Below are 14,383 nucleotides of genomic sequence, written 5' to 3'. Positions count from 1 at the left end.
AGATTGGCCTAGACCGCAGAATGCCACAGAGATCAGAAGTTTCCTTGGGTTGGCAGGTTACTACAGGAGATTTGTGCAGGGGTTTGCAAGCAGAGCACGTCCTATGACTAAGTTGACAGGGAAGGATGTTCCTTTTGTTTGGTCAGAAGAGTGTGAGGAAGGCTTTGCAAGCCTGAAGGAGATGTTGACTACTGCGCCAATGTTGGCTTTGCCTGAGCAGGGAGAACCCTATGTGGTTTATACAGATGCATCTAGAGTTGGTCTGGGGTGTGTTCTGATGCAGCATGGGAAGGTGATTGCCTATGCTTCGCGGCAGTTGCGGGTGCATGAAGGCAACTATCCTACTCATGATTTGGAGATGGGTGCTGTAGTTTTTGCCCTGAAGATTTGGAGATCTTATCTTTATGGTGCAAAGGTACAGGTGTTTACAGATCATAAGAGCCTGAAGTATATATTCACTTAGCCTGAGTTGAATTTGAGACAGAGGCGATGGATGGAGCTGGTGGCAGATTATGATTTGGAGATAGCCTATCATCCTGGTAAGGTTAACACGGTTGCAGATGCTCTGAGTTGGAAGAGGGTAGCTTTGGCTCAGGAGCAGGAGATGGAGTCTCTGGTAGGGGAGATCAGTGCGTTGAGCTTGTGTGCTGTTTCACAGGAACCGTTGGGTTTGGAAGCATTAGATAGAGCAGATCTTCTTAGTAGGGTGCGGTTGGCTCAGGAGAAGGATTTGGGGCTGGTGAATGCCTCTAAGGATGTGGATTTAGAGTATCAGGTCTCAGATAATGGCACTATCTTGGTGCACGGTCGGGTTTGTGTGCCCAAGGATGAGGAGTTGAGGCAGGAGATTCTGAGAGACGCTCATGCGAGCAAGTTATTCATTCATCCTGGAGCGACTCAGATGTACCATGACCTCAAGAGGTACAATCATTGGGTCGGGATGAAGAAGGATGTGGCTAGTTGGGTTTCGAGGTGCGTGTGTGTCAGCTAGTGAAGGCTGAGCATCAGGTTCCTGGCGGTTTACTGAAGAGTTTACCCATTCCTGAGTGGAAGTGGGATATGATCACTATGGATTTTGTGGTAGGATTGCCAGTGTCACAGAATTTTGATGTTATTTGGGTCATTGTGGACTGGTTGACTAAGTCAGCACATTTTCTGGCCATTAAGAAGACTGATGGAGCAGCGGTCTTGGCTAAGAAGTATGTGAGGGAGATAGACAGATTGCACGGGGTGCCAGCGAGCATTGTGTCTGATAGGGATTCTAAGTTCACTTCGGTGTTCTGGAAGGCATTTCAGGCAGAGATGGGCACTAAGGTGCATATGAGTACAGCTTATCATCCCCATACTGATGGACAGTCAGAGAGGATGATCCAGACGCTGGAGGATTTGCTGAGGATGTGTGTGTTGGATTGGGGTGGCCATTGGGCAGATCACCTGAACCTGGTAGAGTTTGCTTACAACAACAGTTATCAGGCGAGTATTAAGATGGCTCCTTATGAGGCTTTGTATGGGAGGCCATGTCGTACACCATTATGCTGGACTCAGGTGGGGGAGAGGAGCATGTTTGGTGCTATTTTTGTTAAGGAAACCTCAGAGAAGATTCGGGTTCTCAAGCTGAACATGAAGGAGGCTCAGGATAGGCAGAGGAGTTATGCTGATAGGAGGAGGAGAGATCTTGAGTTTCAGGTAGGAGACAGAGTGTACCTTAAGATGGCCATGTTGCGGGGTCCGAACAGGTCATTGTCAGAGACTAAGTTGAGTCCGAGGTATATGGGTCCATTCAGAGTGATTGAGCGGGTTGGACCAGTGGCATATAGACTGGAGTTACCTGAGGTGATGCATGCATTCCATAAGGTTTTCCATGTGTCTATGTTGCGGAAGTGTCTCCGTGAGGGTGAGCAGGTGTTGGCTAAGATTCCTGAGGATCTTCAGCCTAACATGACAGTGGAAGCGAGACCAGTGAGGGTTCTCGAGAGGAGGATCAAGGAACTTCGGAAGAAGAAGATTCCTTTGATGAGAGTCCTGTGGGACTGTGATGGTGTTGAGGAGCAGACTTGGGAGCCTGAGGCAAAGATGAAGGCAAGGTTCAAGAAGTGGTATGAAAAGCAAGCCGCGACTTGAGCTTGTTTAGCCTGGTCCCATCTGTAATCTGTGGCTGAAGCGGGAATGGAGTATTCCAGCCCATCTCTCTTGTTACTCGGTCGCTTGGGGTGGTTGGTTGTGCGACTCAGTAACAAGATGAGGTGGTGTTCGGGGTACAAAGTTTCCGTGAGGCGGGGTTTTGGAGGAAAGTTTCCTGAATTAGAAGTTTCCAAAATTGGGAAGTTCCAAAAATGGAAAGTGCTATATATGGAAAGTTTTTCGGGAGTTGGAATTTGTCCATTTTAGCGGTGGAGAGCCTGGGAAGGGCTTGTGTGTGGCCTTAGTGGCGGACTTTCGAGTCAGTGTGCCCATGTGTGGCGGTCTTTTTAGACATTGTGTGGCCTTTGTGGCAGGTTGTTTAGCCGTGTGTGGCCTTTGTGGCGGGCTGTTTAGCCAATTACGTGGCCTTTGTGGCGGGCTGTTTAGCCAGAGTGTCTTTGTGATGGTCCTTCGGGACAGATGGTCTTTGTGACGGTCCTTCGGGACAGATGGTCTTTGTGACAGGCTGTTTAGCCAGAGTGTCTTTATGACGGTCCTTCGGGATAGATGGTCTTTGTGACGGGCTTTTTAGCCAGAGTGTCTTTGTGACGGTCCTCTTTAGGACAATTGTTTGGCCTTGGTGGCGGTCCTCTTTAGGACATTTGTTTGGCTTTGGTGGCGGTCCTCTTTAGGACATTTGTTTGGCCTTGGTGGCGGTCCTCTTTAGGACATTTGTTTGGCCTTGGTGGCGGTCCTCTTTAGGACATTTTGTTTGGCCTTTGTGGCGGCCCTTGTGGCGTGTATATGATCCTTGTGTGGTCGTGAGGTATTCCAGTGAGGGGATATGTGGCTGGCAGGACATTGAGATGTTTTTACGCGAGTCACGGGAAGGAAACCTGGATAGGGATAGGACTCAGACGTGTTCAGAATTGTTTGCTTGCGACTCTTGGGGGACTTAGGTTCTCCTAGTACTGCCATATTCTGAGACTTTGTGGCTTGGAAGTATGGTTGGTATATCGACTTCGGATGACGATCCGGGGGCGCGCTGTTGGGTGGCAACCCGAGAGACGAGTTTGGATTTTTCCTCATATATTATGGCATGCGGGCTTAGGCCCGATGAGGAGCCAACATTTGGCATGCAGACTTAGGTCTGATGAGGAGCCAATAAAAACTCAAGGTCTAGGCCTATGAGTAAAGGAAAGTCCAAAAGTCGAGAGCAAATGACGCCTGGAGCGTGAGTCTATCGCCTAGAGGTGACCTTCTGTGGATTAGTCGGAAGAGTGCGGGCCATGGAGACGGTTGCACGGGAGTCCTTGGCTGATGGTTGTTCGAGATTCGAGGACGAATCTAGTTTGGTGGGGGAGAATTGTAACATCCATGAACCAGAATCCCGGTTTGGGATGTGCATCGATCGATGCAGTTGGAGCATCGGTCAATGCTGGCTCAATTCTCTGCGTTTTGACTTAAGTCAAACGCTGCGTTTTGGGCGAAAGAGAAAAGAAAACCCTTAGGGTCGTTCCTTTTGTCTCATTAGACGTGTGTGGCCGTTTTTGAGATAAAAGAGAAGGGAGAAAGAGTTCTTGAAAGTTCTTGGTGATTTCTGGAGATTTGAGGCGTTTCTTGGTGAGATCTGTAGCTAGGATCGTTGTAGGAGCTTCCTAGAGGCTTGTTCTTGTTTATTTGAGGTTTAGATTCTTCTGTGGCAAAGGTAAGTGCATGACCATGGCTTATCTAAGCTAGAGGACTCTTTAATCTCTGTGTTGTGTGATGTTAGACTTGTTAGATCGTTGCTATGGACGTTAGGAAGCTTTCTTGTGGCTTGGGATCGAGTTTTGTGGTTGTAGGAACAAAGATCCGGCGAGAAGCTTCGGGGAAATCACGGTGCTCGACGTTGCGTCGATCGATGCATATCTTGCATCGGTCGATACAGCTTCTGTGTCGATCGATGCTTCCCCATTGGCATCGGTCGATGCATGTGTGGCATCGGTCGATTCTAAGTCATGGTTTGTTATTTTCCATTTGTTGATTACTGTGTGATGGTTATTGATACTCTATTGCTTGTGTGTATAGCCCAGTAGATGGGAAGATTGCCTTACTGAGTGTTTATAAAATATTCATGCATTGCAATATGTGTTTGTGGTGCAGGTAAAGGCAAAGTGTGATCGTGGAATCAAGGCAATGAAGAGGAGGATGTTCTAGTGGTTCGCTTGGTTGTCTGGCTTCTGTTAGGTTGCTAGAGTTGAGTCCTAGAATGTTGCTTAGGATTGCTGGTTCATTGGTTTATGTTGTTTGGAAACATTGGTTAGGATTGGAATTAGTACTGGATATTGTTGATGTTATTGGTTATATTATTTTATTGGATTATTATTGGATATTGATTGGTTTTTGGTTATTCTGCTGTTGGTTGTGATTGTAGTTAGGTGGCTAGTGGGTATGGGACCACTAGTTGTTAGTTTATTTATTATATTATATTATTATTTTTTATTTTTTATTTTTTAAAAAAAGGTCGGTCTTTTCAATATATAATTTTCACCAAAATATATCAAATAAACCTACGCGTAGCGTGGGTTCAAAACCTAGTATTTATATAAAGATGGCATATCAGTAAATGGTATATTATCAAATATTTTAATAGCAATTACAAAAACCGCTATATAAAGTGCTAGACTTTTCGTCGCGGGCGATCTTATAGCATTTCTATTAACGCTGTCGTATTATTAAGATAGCGTTTTTCACTCGCTATTAGTACCTCATTTTCTTGTAGTGATCATTAATTTGGTTCTTATTTGATCTGGATCCCCTATCACATCAATCCAAATTTCTTGGTGAAACCGCTATTATTTCAACCTAACATTCACAAAATAAATGTAAAGAACCGATCTTAGTTTCAGTTATAAATGTTATACCTTCTAATTATATATTACCTATCAAAAAGCAGTACTCTCAACTATGGAGTATGAAACTATTTTTATAATTGTTTTACATATAGATTGATTTGTCATATAGTACTTCCAAATATATTGAATACATTTTACAAACTAATATTTTCAAAATAATTTCAAACTGTATACAAACATAGTTTATATATAAAAAAAATCTGGCACATATATAATATATTTCAGACCTCATAATAAACTTAATTTATGAAATCAATCCCGCACGTACGTGCGAGTCCAAATCTAGTTGATATTTAAAATTATAACTGCAATAGGAAATTCAATATATTCAAGAAAGCACCAAAGCATATAAATGTCATCTCAGCAAGGAAAAACAATCAAAATCAAATAGTAGTAAATCTCATTCCCTAGAGGAATAATTGCACCCTAGCACACTTTTCCAACATTTTATTGCATCCTAGCACACTTGTTGTCCACAAGGCACTTTTTCCCTTCCTTCCTTCAATTTTATACAATTATACCCCTCAACTCATTCTAACCAAACTATATCTTCTAACCAAAATTGTTAGAGCAAAATAATCTCTTCCTTCCATTTCTAACTAAAATTTTTTGATCCTGTGGCTGTATGACTTACACCTGTCTAAGTCTTACATATATAAAGGTTAAATCTTGTGTGGATAAAGGAGACAGGAAGGAGTAGGGTTTTAGTGGATAAGGGAGACATGGCGGCCCTGGTAAGTTTTATTGACTTAATGTTTTTTTGGTTGTTTTCTGTGTATTCCATCTTTGGTTTTGTTTCTTTTCTGTGGATTGCAATTACATTGAATTAACTGTTCTTGGTTGCAGGTTGGACATTGTATTTTCCTATGCGGTGAGTGGGCTTCTTCGGTGGATGGCGTTTGGAGGTTTGAGGTGGATAAGTTTCTCGTATCGAGGGTCGTTCCCCTCTCCGACAATGTTACATTAGCTGAACTTGAGGATGCTGTAAAACTCGAATTCGCCGTAAGGAAGAAGAAGGCTTGTTTCAGTTTCTCTCCTCCTAACAGCATGCTTTTCACCACGGCTGAGAGAACTCCTCCTGTACTGGTTACTACCAATGTTGGCTTAGACTACTTCAAGCAATTGTTTCGTGAGAACCGTCATTTAAATATGTTTGTCAACTTCCAAGAGTCTACAAACAGAGTTCCAATCACAGATGAGTTAAATACAGGGGATAGAGAGGATTTTGTTTCTGTTCGTGTCATTCCTCTCTCCGCTAAGTCACCTGGTGTAGTTTTGGATCAAGCGATGATGAGTTGTCACCATTACTTAATGCCGTTCTTGGTAGCCAACTGGATTATGTCGTCGCTGGTCTTTCTGAAATGGAGGAAAATTTTAAGATTGGTGTTACTAATAGTAAGAGTGGGAAGCGTGTGTCTGCCGGAACTTCAGCTGGTTGTAGTATCGGTAAAAGTGGGAAGCGTGGTAAGTGTAGTTTTGTTACCAGTAACACTTAAATTGATGTTAATGTTGAACTGGAAGGAACTGTTGGTTCCAAATCAACAATCCCCACAATTCCTACCACCCAGGTTGATCCATCGCTACTGGCTGAGGTTGATGAAATAGAGTCAAAGTATTGGGGAAGAGGTTGTGATGTTGAAGACTGGAATCACAATATTCGCAACGAGGCTGAGGGTAATGTTGAAGATTGTGGTCATAGTTCTGAAGAAGAAGCAGACGCAGAAGAAGAAGAAGGACCAACTCAGGAGATTCTTACTCCTACAGGTTATGATTGAGAATTTTGGGGGAACTTTGTGGGAGATCATTTTGGTCGTGCAAATCCTGTAGAAATTATGTTCACCACCAATGACTGCTTCGACCATAGGGTTCTCGTCAACGGTGGGACATCCTTACCAAAAGATGAGAAATTTGGTATGGATTCTGGTGGGGGTTTCGGTCAGAGTGGTGACCCAGCAGTTAGTGAACCTGTCCAAAGTACTGTGACCGCGTGGACACATAATAGTGGACAGGTACAGATTCCAGCTAAACCAAAAAGGAGGTTAGCTGATGTTGATGACGAGGAGTTTCATATTCCTCCTCTATTTGATGACATAGAATATGAGAGGGATGTGATTCCTGATCTTCACATTGATGACGATGACAAAGGCATATACCAGGGCAAAAAATTCGCCAACAAAGAAGATTGCTAGATAGGTTTAGCCATATATGCAATTAAGAAACAGTTTGATTTTAAACAAACCCGGACGAAGCGAGACTACTTTGTTCTTAAGTGTACTTGTGTGAAATGCGACAGGAGGATTATGGCTAAAGAACTGAGCAATGGATACTATGAGATACGTAAAGCATGTTTGGAACACACATGCCCAGTTGAAACAAGGTGCAATTACATGAAGAAGGCGACGTCTCGAGTTATTGCTGCTGTCTTCAATGCACAATTTAGCGATCCATCTAAATCACCAGTACCAATGGACCTGCAGCAATTGGTCCTTGAGGACCTTAAGGTTTCAGCATCATACAGTAAGTGTCGTAGGGCTATGGCAAAAGCTACAGACGATTTGTTTGGCTCTAATGAAGATTTGTATGATCAACTGGCTGAATATTTGCATCTTTTGAAGCTCGCAAATCCCGATACTGTAACAGATATCAAAACAGAAATCGAGGAAGATGGTACTGAAAGGTTCTTATACACGTTTTTGGCGTTTGGTGCATCCATTCAAGGCTTCAGTAAGCTGAGACGTGTTCTTGTTGTGGACGGGACGCATCTAACTGGTAAGTACAAAGGAGTGTTGTTGACAGCAAGTGGCTAAGACGGTAACTTACAAGTATTCCCTCTTGCGTTTGCTGTTGTAGATAGCGAGAATGATGATTCGTGGACTTGGTTCTTTGAGAAACTTGAACGCATAATCGCAGATAGCAATACCCTCACCATCATTTCTGACAGATGTCAGTCCATTTACGTTGCTAAGAATAGGGTTTTTCCACGTGCTCATCATGGCGCTTGTATTGTCCACTTGGCAAGGAATGTGAATGCCAAATTCCACAACAAAGGTCTTGCCAAACTAGTCACTAATGCTGCATATGCCTACACAGTTGGCTCTTTCCGGACGATTTATGGACAAATTAGAGGAAAAAACATCGAATGTGCTAAATGGCTTGATAAAATCGGCACTGCTCATTGGTCACGCGCATATTTTCAGGGGACCGTTACAATCTGATGACTAGCAATATAGCTGAATCGTTGAACAAAGCATTATGGAAGGGTAGGGCGTCACCAATAGTGGAGTTGCTTAAGTTTATTAGGGCTATGTTAACACGCTGGTTCAGTGCAAGGAGGAAAAAGTCTGCTACACACAACGGGGTGGTAACTCCGGAGGTTGATAAACAATTGACAAAAAATATGTCAATCGTAAACGGAAACAAGGTTGCAACTGTGACAAGTTGGAGTTATGAAATTGTGGGGTTGTTCAACGGGAAGCACCATGTCCTTCTGGATTTGAAAAAATGCACTTGCAAACATTACGACCGAGTTAAGATCCCATGTGAACACGCGATGCTGGCTGCCAACCACCAAGGTATTCCTCCAACAACACTTGTAGACAAGTACTATAAGACTTCTACATGGGCAGCTACTTACGCTGGAGAAATCAACCCTGAAGTTCATACCAATGATATTGGTATGGCCGATGAAGTTGTTAGGAGGGACCTAATCCCACCAAAGTCCCGCCGGCCATCTGGTAGGCCTACCAAGTCTAGAATTCCATCTGTTGGTGAATATCCGGTAAGCTTAATCTATATATTCGACAATAGAATATCCGTCTCTCATTCGAGTGATCATGTATTAACTTGTAGTCTGATTGATTTCAGAAACCTACAACGGGCACTGTCAAAGTTAATAGGTGTTCAAGATGCAAGCAGATAGGACTCAACATTTCCACGTGTACCAATCCTATTTGATGGTGTTGCATCTTTTGGTGAAGAAAGTTATGTTTTGAGGGCAAGGAGTAATTTTTTTTCGCCTTCTTAACCAGTTTCTTACTTGTTCTCTCTTTTCATTGACAACTATTGTGCCTTTAAGACTCCGGTAAACGCTATGAGTTAGGTGTGTGCTGAGTAGCAATTTTTTGGTCCCTTCTAGGTAAATGCTGGATTAGTGGCGTCGGTAATATTAGGGTTACTTTTGAAATATTTTGGTCATAATCATATGGCTTACTTCAGGCGGTTATTGTAAACGTTATTAGTTATGAAACGTTCCACTACATATCTCTTTTGCGTTTTTAAAAATATTACTTGTCTCGTACCATCTATATGGATACCTATTTGTGGACATCATTAGATTAGCCCAACAATACACATTCTAAGCCCTGCTTATACTCTTACTAAACGTTCTAATCCGAATTACAATCTATATGCGGACTACGTTCCTACATTTGTCCATCCTTAAGGATACCCCAATCTAAGAACCCAAAAGAATACGACCATGGACACAATCCTTATTATTATTGAATGATTTAAATAGATTCTATCCACATGGACAGAAATATTATCAATTTCGTATAGAATAACTGTATCCACAAAAAACTATCCACATGGATAACACTTGTTAGCGACTTATTGTTGAATTATCCATTGTTACGATTTATCACTTTTCATTGTCTCGTAACGATTCATTGTACATCCAAATACATTGTACCGTCGCTAACAGTCTAAATTAATTGTGCCTTTTCGATCATTGTACCCTTTCGATTTCTCTACCTACATTCGATGTATCGTTTTCCTCTCTTCAATCATACCACCTATAAATATCCAATAAATCTCGTCTCAGTCTACTTCATCTTCTTCTTCTTCAAACATTGCGTCTATGGCCGGGGAGACTTCCAGAAAATGTGCAAAACACTTGGCAGACTGTGGAGCCGAAGCAACAGGGCAAAGAACCATGGACGGAGGGAGTTCCGGTAAACGACCTTCTCGCTCATCCGATTTCGACTGGGAAGACAAAACACTGGACGCCCTGAAGGAAGCTTTTCAGAAGACGCGAGTCATGACTGAAAAGGAGACAACCGAGCGCTTCACTGCAATTCTTCATATGCTGAAAGATCATCATCAGAAGAAGGAAGACGCTACTGCCCTCGTCCATAAAGTGGACCTAATCAATGCTCAAATAGCCCAACTTAATCAAATTTTGGGAGGAGAACTTCTCGACATGGAGGCAGAGTACAAGAGGCTAGAGGAGATGCTAGAGGTGGCGCAAGGCGATGCAGATCAGTGTGTTGTTCCTCCTCCTATCGACTGGGACAAACTTGGAGTTAATTTCAACGCTTAGTAGCACCACCTATACTCCTATTTCTATTTCTATTTTTATCTAATGTAATATTTATCCACATTACAAACTCCTTTTACTATATAATATGCGTAATGGATTTCTGTTTACAATTATAATTTTTATGTCAGTATGCCTAATGAATATCTATTACATCCATTACAACTTACCTTACCATTAAAAACTTGTATCCTCATAAGAACTCATGTGGAAAGCGGTTGCTGAATTGTGTTGACAGCATCCACGTGGATACCAAACCCTTTGATCATCACCAACACCCATCCACGTGACCTTTACACTATTACATCTACGGAAACAGCTTCCCTCCCACATTCTCAATTAGTGTTTTACCCACTACTAGATTGTGGATATCAATACATATGAATTTCATAATATATTCATATTTGCCAGGACAGGAATCAAGGACTTAGCACATCATAAAAAGACATTTAATTTCAGTACTTTCGGCCAATTATAATGCAAAATACAAAACACCACTTTAAGCATTATTGCTGTCAATTCATGGCACAAACTTTAAAGGTGGTTCAATAAAGAGAAACCCAAAAAATTGGTGAACTAAACAATAAAGCTTACAACCGTTCGACACACATAATTGTCAATTACTAAGCATTATTGCTTACAATCCTAAGACAATAGCATTATATCTCTAGATAGGAAGAAGAAGATACAATCAATACACCTCTCCCCACTGAATTCCTGCAGCGCCTGATGTTCAGAACCACACATTGGCACATCTTCAAAGTACCAAGTATTTGAAAAAGTCCCCCATCGCTTAGGCCGGATCTTGTGGATGTGGTACATTAGAGAGTCAGGCAGCCTATCAATATCACCAAATCGAGACTTATTCTTGTAGTTCCAGTAGAAAACCATATCCAACATCCCTTCACAGCTCTTCAACCATATCCATAACAACTCAGCCACTGGGTACACATGTTTAATGGTACTCACCACTGCAATGGCCTCTTTCAAATCACAGCATTGGAAAGCTAAGAATAAACTTTTCACATACATAGCATAAGGATTCCTAGCGTATAAACACATCCCAAAAAAGTCATAGTAGACAAATTCGGATCTTGACCATTTAACAAAATCATAATGGCGATCGAGCCTAACAGAGGATAGTGTTTCCAAAGAGTGAATAGCTACTCTACCTGCACGCCCTGCGACAAGCCAGTTGCCTAAATGCCTGATGCCATCCTGAGCTACGAAACTCACTATTTTCGCCAGAATTGGGGGTGGGAGGTAAAGATCTTCACGTGGACGAAACTGTAATAAACCAGACAACAAGTAGATTCAGCATATCTAACAGATCTAACATATACGCAAAATAAAGTCTACACAAACCAAAAAAACAGCAAATCGGACAGATAACTAGTCCATTACGCATATCTAACAAAATTGAAAATGCCCGCTAACAAATACAATCACCAAATCTAAGAGATCTACTAAATTAAAACTAAACAGAACAAAGTCTGAAAACAACAACAACAAACCTCAGGATTCAGTCGAACAAGAGGTTCCGTCACTGGTTCCTCAGCTGGTCGGCGGTCAATGATACGTGTCCGAGCACTGTGAGGACGAGGGAAATGTCTTCGTCGTATTCGACCATGACCGCATTTACCATGCGAGCAGTTCTCACAAACAATTTTGTATGTCGGAACCATTTTCAACTTTTTCCTAACCGATACAACATAGGTTTATATAGATAGGCATACATAGAATGAGGGGCTACAAATTAAAACTCCCAAAATACCCCCAAAAGTTTAACAGTTTAAATTAAATACCCCCAAAAGTTTAACAGTTTAAATTTTCAGTCATACATATCCACGTGGACATGTCCACTTAGATTCTATTATGACTAATCCATGTGGATACCAAATAATGACCAACTAGTCATCTCCTATACTCAGAACATTTTTTAGAACTATGTATCAATAGAACATCTACAAAGGTCATAGATGTGGGGGATCTACAAGATACGTAAACGTCGTATGTGCTACGGGATCTTCGGGTTCAGAGTTTAGGGTTTAGAGTTTGGAGTTTAGGGTTTAGAGTTTAGAGTTTAGAGTTTATAGTTTGGAGTTGGGAGTTTAGGGTTTAGAGTTTAGGGCTTAGAGTTTAGAGTTTGGAGTTTGGAGTTTAGAGTTCAGGTTTTAGAGTTTAGGGTTTAGGGTTTAGGGTTTAGGGTTTAGGGTTTAGGGTTTAGGGTTTAGGGTTTAGGGTTTAGGGTTTAAGGTTTAGAGTTTATAGTTTGGAGTTGGGAGTTCAGGGTTTAGAGTTTAGGGCTTAGAGTTTAGAGTTTGGAGTTTGGAGTTTAGAGTCCAGGGTTTAGAGTTTAGGGTTTAGGGTTTAGGGTTTAGGGTTTAGGGTTTAGGGTTTAAGGTTTAAGGTTTAAGGGGTAACGCGGTTTAGGGTTTATTTGTAATGCAGTTTAGGGTTTACTAACAACATTTCGGATACAATCTACTAATCAGTACTGAAGGTTTAAATTTTATTAACGTTATATACAAAAAAAGGCAGATGATGGTCATCATTTAATATCCCCTGTACACACATCAAAATCCCGAACAGGATGGACAATGAAGTATACTTGGACAAAATTACTTCCTGTCCATCTTATTGTCTATCTTACTTCTTGTCCATCTTACTTCCTGTCCATCCAATAACCATTACGTTTTTCATATCTAAAATATGGTCAAAGTCAAAAACCACTACAACATTTCCTCCTCGTTTAGTCAACAATAAATGCACACTAACGGACAAAACAGATGTAACCTTCCCCTACAGATGAAACCTTCCCCTACTGCTGAAAGCTGCCACCTACTTCCTCTATTAGGGTTTACTGTATACGCTTAGGATTCCATCTATTAATTAATAATTAAGGTTTAAATTATATTTAAGTTATATACAAAGAAAAAGGCAGATGATGGACAACATTTAATGACCCCTGTACACACATCAAAATCCCGACCAGGATGGACAAGGAAATATACTTGGACAGAATTACTCACTGTCCATGTTATTGTCTACATATGTGAACCCTACAATAACAATTAGGTTTTTCATCTCTACAATATGGTCACAGCCGCCGCCACTCCAACATTTCCTACTCGCTAAATCAACAATAACCACACTAACTGACAAAACGGATGTAACCTTCCCTTACAGAAGAAACTTTCCCCTACTGCTAAAACATTTCACATACTGCCCCTACTGCTGATTTACAATACTTTCCAAAAAATTTCAAACAACTATAGCGAAAAAAACAACTGCTGCAAAAAGGGATAGAAACTAAAAAAATAATCTTCCCCTTCTAAACCAACTAATTACAGTACAGTCCATCCTTCCCATCAAAATTTGCCGATCCATCTAAATCACCAGTACCAATGGACCTTAAGGTTTCAGCATCATACAGTAAGTGTCGTAGGGCTCCAGAAAAAGCTACACAAGACTTGTTTGGCTGAATATTTTCATCTTTTGAAGCTCGCAAATCCCGGTACTGTAACAGATATCAAAACAGAAATCGAGGAAGATGGTACTGAAAGGTTCTTGTACATGTTCTTGGCGTTTGGTGCATCCATTGAAGGCTTCAGTAAGCTGAGACGTGTTCTTGTTGTGGACAGGACGCATCTAACTGGTAAGTACAAAGGAGTGTTGTTCACAGCAAGTGGCCAAGACGGTAACTTTCAAGTATTCCCTCTAGCGTTTGCTGTTGTAGATAGCGAGAATGATGATTCGTGAACTTGGTTCTTTGAGAAGCTTGAACGCATAATCGCAGACAGCAATACCCTCACCATCATTTCTGACAGATGTCAGTCCATTTACGTTGCTAAGAAGAGGGTTTTTCCACGTGCTCATCATGGCGCTTGTATTGTCCACTTGGCGAGGAATGTCAATGCCAAATTTCACAACTAAGGTCTTGCCAAACTGGTCACTAATGCTGCATATGCCTACACAGCTGACTCTTTCCGGATGATTTGTGGACAAATTAGAGGAAAAAACATCGAATGTGCTAAATGGCTTGAGA

General features: G+C 41.6%; 1 pseudogene; it reads left to right on the top strand.

Moving 5' to 3' along the window:
* The first annotated feature begins 5,740 nt into the window (after nt 1-5,740).
* On the top strand, nt 5,741-8,972 carry LOC147948833 (uncharacterized; annotated as a pseudogene).
* Nucleotides 8,973-14,383: the final 5,411 nt, after the last annotated feature.

Source organism: Camelina sativa, chromosome 2, assembly GCF_030686135.1.
Source record: "Camelina sativa cultivar CO46 ecotype springtype chromosome 2, ASM3068613v1".
NCBI classification, from domain to species: domain Eukaryota; kingdom Viridiplantae; phylum Streptophyta; class Magnoliopsida; order Brassicales; family Brassicaceae; genus Camelina; species Camelina sativa.
The sequence above is the reverse complement of the archived record's forward strand: the minus strand, read 5'-3'. Positions and strand labels throughout refer to the sequence as shown.